Genomic DNA, 8653 nt, shown 5'->3' with positions numbered 1-8653 from the left:
TCGTAAGACGATGAATTTTGATGATTAGCACGGCCTCGAACACCGAATGAGTTATCGGGATGTTTCTCTTGATTGCGATTCGAAGCTTGGCTAACACGTTAAAATTGCTATTTACGCGTCAACTCATAATACGTATGTATATTATCCGCTAAATAAATCCGTCTTGATTGACTCTTATAATTTTCAGTTGAACGATTTCCTTTAACGATTCTATAATTTCCTTAATTATTAACTGTGCTGCGATTTTTTAACGTTTCGCTACAATTTCATCTTCTTGATCTTAGGAATATCGCGATTTTTAATAAAATTATTGCACACACTACCAATTTTGTTAATACAAAGGAATAGAACAAAGAAAAAGAGAAAAGCAAAATTTCGACAGTTCATTTCATTTTTCCCTTCATTGGATACAAATGCAACAACTGACCTAGGATTTATGAGTGGGGGGGCGTAGTGTATCGTCGATGATTCTTTCGTATTCTCCTTAAACCGAAGAAATTTTCTAACCGCAGAAAAATACGATTCAGTGGAATATGACCCAAAGCGGAGTTAAAAATATATTTCCGTCATCGTTGATACTCTGCTGTCTACCTCTGAAAATTCTGGAAAATGCAAGCAACCGAACTACACGGCTTATCTACGCGATACGTATCAAGTATGTATACGATCCGATTGAAATATGCAGCAGTTTCTTGCAGTATCTCGAGTGGTCCTCTGTTAACCGGTTATTTCAGGGAACGTCGCGATTGGTGTGCGTGTTATCGTCCGAATTTTCAATCGATGTCGGGAATTAATATTCTCGCTGGTGCAGTCGATAACCTGTCCCTGACGTAACGCCCACGCGATGCAATGGTGGGGATCGACGCGGGGAGGGTTGCCCGAAGGGATGGTAGCAGCGAGGGCGCCAGGGGGCGGTCAACAAAACTGGGTCACTGGAGCTTCATTCACATTACGCGGCCATTCATGAGATTTGCTAACCGTTCGGCTTTCATGCTTTCGACGCATTTCTTGTCTTTTTCGAAAACCTTTTCTCCCTTGTTCCCCGCGAACGGTAGAAACCGTTTGCTCGATTCATGCTCATCTTCGTCGTCAACTGTCTCCTCGACACGCCTGTTATTTTCTAGGCTAAACGAATGCACCCAGACAATTCGGCGAGCTGTTGAACGTCGCGCTATTTTTTTCGTCCTTTCCCATCGAACGTATCAAATTAATTGCGACGAACCCGTATCGCTTCAAGTATTCTTAATCTTCTTTGCAACAACGTTTCATTCTTTCGTAATCAATTTGTCTAGAAACTCGTATAACTACGTTTCACGATGTCTGTTTGCGATTGCTGCAGAAGTTTCCAAGCAAAAAGGGAGAACGACGAATCTGATTGTTCCTCATTTACGATCATGAAATTCTAATGGTATCCTGACTTAGAAAAAATCCTAACTGGAAAATTGTCGCGTTGTGTGTTTTTCGTACGAATGCCAGAATTGTCGAGGTAGGGCAATGTCGGGTCGGGGTTAGCAATTAATTTGCTTATCGTTCGATTGCTCGTCAAGATCGGATCTTGTCATTATATCGGCAAGAAAGTTACCACTGCGGCGAGGGACGCGTGAATAGGTTCGAGCTTGACCAGGGAATTTCTCAATAAACTTTCGGAAGCGTCTTCAAGCGGTCCGGCTGGGTCCGTCCGACCTACTTTTGCCCGGGCAATGACGTTGAGTATGACGTCACGGGAGCGAAAACTGGGTCGCGAGGTCGAAGGCACCTCGTCCGTTTCCCGTGGATACTTGCTCCTTGCTCGATGGCTGGATTCATTGAAAAAAAGGAATGGGATATGATATTGTTATCCCCATCGAATGGAGCTATTGTTGGTCACTTTCTATCTTTCCTCTTTCGATTCCTCTTTACCTGACTCGTCCTTTCAATTCGTTGAAAAAATCTGAGTTGTTGGCGATTTTAATTTCACCATCACCTTAACAAATATCGGCGAAACAATTTGTAATGCCGTTGGTTGAATACGAATCGCGTGAGATTTTGAGAAACAGTGACACGTCTTTTTCTCTTTGATTTCTTTCTGATTCGTCCTTCGAACGTGTTAAAGAGAGTTCGAGTTGACGCCAATTTCCATTTCATCACTATCGGATGATGAAGATTAACGAAATAATTTGTAATGACGATGGCTGGGAATGTATCGCGTTAAGATTCTGAGAAATAGCGATGTCTTTCCTTTTTTGATCTCTCTTTATTCGACTTGTTGCTTGAATGTGAATCCAAGACATTCGCATGGCCGTTGATTCTAATTTCATCATCGTCGTAACAAAGATTAACGAAGTAATTTTTAATCACACTGATTGAAAAGAAATCGCGACAACTTCTTAGAAATTAACGCGCGAGCTTAGATTGGAAACAGAGAAATATGAACACGCTCGTTCAGAGATCGTAAAGGGTAGCAGATTCTATCTATTATTTCACGAATATTTCATGGAAATTGCAAGGAAGAATGGTTTTACGAATACGCGACGAGAAAACGGAGTTCGCGTATTTTCTAGGATTATAGCGAGGAATAGAATTTACTATTTCGAGGAAGATATATCTAAGTAAGAACGACTCGCAACGAAGATGTACGAGAGTGGAAAGATCGTATGTATAATCTTCGGTAAAAGAAACGAAGCGATAAAGATAACGCAATTCGTTTCGTTTCGAGCGTCCTTTCTGTCTACTTGGAAATCGGTTGATGCGTTTGTCAGAAATAGTCGAGCATTTGTATTCACGTACGATGTCATTTGACTTACGCGATCTATTCATTCATTCTACATCATTACATCTTACATATCATTATATTTGTATCGATGTTTACTCATCGAAATTTATTGGTTAACCGCATTGCGGCCGTATCGCGGATTGGAAAGCGTTCGAAATTTTCCTTTACAGCCGTTCGTTTTGAATCCCGAAGGATTATCGATAATAGAAAGCTACGAGCGTTCCGAGAGATACGGAATCGCGGTTTTAAAACTCGATTAATCACAGTATCCTTCTAACGCTATAAGTAACAAAAAGAGTTATAGCGTTAAAATAGAGCTTACGCACGTGATATCGACGTATTTAAATGTAATTCAGAAGTGTATACTTATAAACAGGACTCTGTACAATACTCTGAACAGGATTAATGTAATACGAAGTTCCAACATATCGTGTATATTATTCGTGAAATTATATGGTTGTCATTGTATCGTTATTATTACTATTACGATATACGGAAGCAGGTTCGTGATCGAACACGATTACAGCTCGTTTTCATTGTACATGTTATGGCTTTTTGTTTGAGAGGCTTTTGGCTCGTCCACGAAATAAACGAATCAAATAAATAAATAAAAATCGAATACAAAGTGATCGGAATATTTCTTATTTATATTTAAATTATAGGTAATATTTTACATGAAAAATGTGTATATTCTAATTTGATTTTATACAAAAAATTATGTTAATAATTTGAAAAGAACGGTTTCGTTATCGACATCCTCTCCATTAAAACCGTGTTTTAAATCCTCTTTCTCGCCGACACGTATAGTATCGCAATTCTGCTGTAAATAGAAAAACAAGGAAGAGAGCAGAATGGCAGGATACGGGCAGGAATAGCGGAAGGAAAAGGGTGAGCTGAGTCGGTGAGACTGGACTGGTGGGGTGGAGGACAGAGAGACGGGGTCGGTGGTTCAGCAGGCGACACTGGTTAGGGAAGGAGGAAGAGGCAGTAAAAGCAGCGCGAAGGATGGTAGGGGGTAGGTCGGCGATGGCTATTTTTGGAATGTGGGTCACCCATAAACCCCGGCTTGTCCCGTGACGTCACGGGATCGTCGCCGTGGCAACAGGGACGCCGGGTTAATCACCCTTGGTTCAGAGCTACCTCTACTTCCCTCTCGCACCTATTCCACCACCTCACGACCAGTCGATCCACCCCACGACAAGTTTACCTGTGCTGTTCCGATTAGATGAAACAGCAAACGCATCGATGCATTAATTAATGTATAATATTTTCTGGACGAAGAAATCGTGCATCGCATGAAAGCATTTTCTTAGGGTAGTTCGGTGAATACGCGTATTCATTTTGAATAGGTTGCTTGTATTTATTTTACAATTGATAAACCAATTATATAGATCATAGATAAATGATAGTGTGTCGAAGATACAGGAATTTGTTACATTCGTGAGAAATATTAGGTTGTCCCAAAGGTTTCTTTCGTTTTATAAGGAAATAATAGATGCAAAATATTTGTAGTAATAGAACAAAATGGATTATATATAATTCAATTAAATAATATAAAACAGAAAATGTTGTGCATCTGTTATTTCTTTATAAAACGATAGAAGCTTTTGAGACAACCTAATGTATAATGTGTCCATATAGCGAACGTATTTACAGGCTTGATATGTTATACGATACAGCGATTTTTTGCCTTATTATTTTTTGTTTTACTACGTTTAAAAATATGTATTTATAAAACGATTTCATATGTAATCTGACAGAACAACCTCGTTCGTTAGAAGATTATTTAATATTGTAGCAGTTATTAGTCACTGCTGATCTAAGTAATCAAATTTTATGGTATTTTGATACCTAGATATTTATGGAGAGCTTAGGCCATGTATATTTTGCAAAATTGATTCGGAGTTGGGTAGTGAACAAAGATAGATGCTTTATATAAAGGTAGGAGCTTCGTATTCGGATAATTTTGTCGAAGTAGAACAGTAACTTAATTATTATTGAAATATTGATTGTTTATTAACAGTTGGTACTAGGTATAAGAATAAATTGTATAACGGGATATTCGTTTATTTTAATCACTTTGTTTTATAAAGAACTTTGATTTTTTATGTAACACGATGTTCCATAAGATGTTAAATTCTTTCTGCATCTATTCGACTCGAACCAGCAAAACGAGCACAGAGCTCTGTGTTATCAACGTCGTGTCGCTCGCATGTCTGACCACTGACCGACTTTGCGGTCTGACTAAGCGTCGATACGTACTACCTGTCTGTGGAAAGAGGACCATTCTACTTAACCCACCGTTTCCTACTTTAGCCGCGCAGTTTTAACTCCAACGAATTTCAAAGCTATGGAAGAGATGCCGCACTTCATGGAAAATTGTAACCGTGTTTAAATTTTGGAATAGAAATCTTTTTCCGAAATAAATAAACAAAAGACTGAAAAATATAGAAAAACATTAGAGATGCGAGATGAGAGGACCCCCACTCGACGAAGACGAACGAAAATTATCGCAGTGAGCAAATTGGCATCGATAAACGATAAACAGACGACTCTAACTTCACTGACGAAACAACAGTGAGTATAGAACAAGCGACAGAGCAAAACATGGGACACAATAAATTTCTAGATAAAATGGACTCGATGACCGAAACAAGAAAAGAATACACAGGGGTAATTAGTTCACTTAAAGAAATGACAAAAATTAAAGAAGCAGTGAAAGAGAAAGAGCTAAAGTGACCTGATGGGAAGAAAAGCCTGGAAAAAAGAATCAAGCTGCTGGAAGATGTGGAGAAAGGCGAAAGAAGAAAAGAAAAAAGGATAATATAAGGCAATAACAGAACAAGCGAGACACTTTCTAAGGGAAAAACTAGAAGTTGACGCAAAAATAGAATATACGCAAGAAATAAGAACAGACAACAACGATAAAATGATAAAAATCAAATTGGCAGACTGGGAATCCAAGCAAAGAATGAAAGAGAACAGGAAAACGTTGAAAGGCGAGAATATTTACATTGGTGACAACACGACAAACTCATAGAGGAAAGTGCAAAGAGAAATAGGAAAATATGTGTATCGAGACATAAAAAGAGCTAGGAAAGATTGTAAGAATAGGCTATCGGAAAATTTACGTCGACAACGAGTTACTGATATGGAAAGTAAACGAAGGATCGGTGAATGAGCAGTTGTTTCGCAGAAAGGAAGATCGACGATAAAAACAGAAACAAAGAAAGAACACAAGGCGGTATAATCTTTTGGAACATACATGGTATGGGGAATGTAAATAGTTCGAATGAGATATGTGAAATATTTAGAGCGAGAGATACAATAAGTTAGCATTTCTGAAAGACTACAGTTACATGCTAAGCAAGATAAACAGAATGAAATCGATAGGAAGAGCCAGCGGCGTTGTGTGCGCTCTGTACAGAAAAGGTTTAATAGAATTACTAGAAATGATATCAATAACTGATTTATGGCTATGTATCAAAGTCAAGTTAAATAAAGAAGAGTACATAGTATGTTATACCTATATAGTTGGGGAAACGAACAGATAATAAGAACTCTGGTTGAAATGATTATCGATATCGAGGAAAAAAATGTCATTAACGATAATAGGAGGGGTCTATACCTCAAGAATAGGGGACAGTAACCAATTAAAGGAAGCCATTACAGAAGCAGCAGAATTTACTCACTACAGACAAACAAGGGATATAAAAATAAACAGGGCAGAGAAAATACTATGCGAAGCCATGGAAAAATCAGGAATGTTGGTATTAAATGGTAGAAGCAAACCGGACGCAGAAGGAGGTAGGCAAAAGAATGCAGTGCAATTGATATGATATGGATGGATATAAATAACCTACGAGAGCTTGAGGACCTGAAAAATCATAGAAACAGGGACACCAGACCACCTATCGTTAAAAATAAGCCTAAGAAACACAAGCAAACCGAAAGCTGAAGAGGTAAAGGAGGGTAGAATAGAAAACAAATTAATCTTAATTAAACAAATTAATTCGACGGATACGCCGAAATCCTACAAGATAAAGATATGGGAACGGAAGTAGGAACAGAACACTAATCATCAACTATTTACCTACATACACAACTGATAACAAGATTAACAAGAGCAGCAAATATATTAGGAACGATAACACTATGGAAAGCAAGCAGACCGAAACTCCCAAAGAGCAAGCCATGGTACAACGAAGAATACTGCAAAGTTAGAACAAGCTTGAAAGAAGCAGCAAAAGCATTGAGGAAAAAGAAAGAAACCCGAGAAAGGAAAAATTAATTAGAAGCAAGAAACTATTACCGAACCACCGTGAAGCAGACCAAAAACGAACACCATAAAGAACTGTAGAAACTTCCGGAAGCTAGCAAAGAAAATAAACCCAGAAACATACGCAAAATGTGAGATAGACATAAGAGAATGGAAAAGACGCTACAAAGGAATATATAAGGTAAATACGAGTCAACCTCACCACTTGGTGGATGCAAAATACCCTTGCAAAACACCTTTCGACCGAGGAATCCAGTACGACGAACTGAACGATACTCTGAGAAAAGAAAAACAAATAAAAGTACTGGACCAGACGGCATTACCAACGAGTTCTTCAGATTCCTGTCCCACAAAATGAAGAAACACCTGTTAAACCTCACAAAACTTACAATGCGAAAGGGCAGAACCTCGTCAGGCTGGTGGGAATTAATACGATGATGCTATACAAAAGAGGCAAGCAACTGCAGAAGAATAACTCTGGCTAACGCTACTACAAAAATATTCATATCGATATCAGTAAACAGATTGAGTACAAAGGGAAAGATATATATAGTCTTGGTCGACTTTAATTTCAATTTCGCATTCCATTCTCTGGAGGAAACTGTACATGGCAAGGATAAGCACGCAAATTATCAGAGTAGCAATCGAACTGTATCAAAACGCAAATATTCGAATAAAAGCTAATAGTAACGAATACGCAGAGAACATAAAAATAATAAAAAGGATATCAGTAGAGACAGTTTGACCAATTCCCTTTTCGTGAACGACCTTCGATACCATAAAATATTTGGAAAATAAGGGACATGCAAAAATGGGAGAAGAAATGGAACTACTCTTATTCGCAAACGACATGGTAATAATTGAATAGATATGCTAGAGAAGATAAACGTGCTACGTAACTACTGTAGAAAACAAGTTAGAAGTAAACACCGATAAGATAAAACTGCTGGTATTATAGTATTATGAGAGCACTATTAGATTTCTCATTAAAAAAATACATGCTTTTCCTTGAGATGGCACAGTGTCTATTTTAAAATACTTCTTACCATTCCGAATATCAAAAACATCATTTAAGTCGTTTAAGTTTAGCTTCCACTGATACAGCGCAGCGTCTCTGCCGGCTAAAAGTGCGGCATCCATCCTAAATGCTCGAGAGAGAAGTCTCATTTTCCCATTTCGCGTGCTACGTAGAAAATAACTTATTTCGATAAAGAAACGTTCCATAGATTTCCCTTAACGTACTATCAAAGTTAGATTTTGAAAAAGGACGAATTTTTAACTACTGTGATAGCGGATATGAACTCGCAAAATAATTATTGAGGTAAAGTACGATGTACTTACATCGAAAAATAGCGAGATCTTTCAAAATAATAAGGAAAACGGCTCTCATTTCACAAACATAACAAGACACACGATACAAAATAATTGAAATCGGCAATGCTTTGTTATCGGCAGCCGTGAAATACTGAAAGTGAAGTACCATAATCACCAAACGTAGTCTCGACGATAGATACGTTGAATTAGCTGGTTTTCTCAAATATTTTATACAACAGTTGTGTATTTTAATCATTTTATTTTATTCAAAATCACAGATAAATCAATAGACTTTTTCATATAAATTT

Source organism: Bombus bifarius, unplaced genomic scaffold, assembly GCF_011952205.1.
Source record: "Bombus bifarius isolate JDL3187 unplaced genomic scaffold, Bbif_JDL3187 scf7180000008008, whole genome shotgun sequence".
In the NCBI taxonomy this organism is placed as follows: Eukaryota; Metazoa; Arthropoda; class Insecta; order Hymenoptera; family Apidae; genus Bombus; species Bombus bifarius.
The sequence above is the reverse complement of the archived record's forward strand: the minus strand, read 5'-3'. Positions refer to the sequence as shown.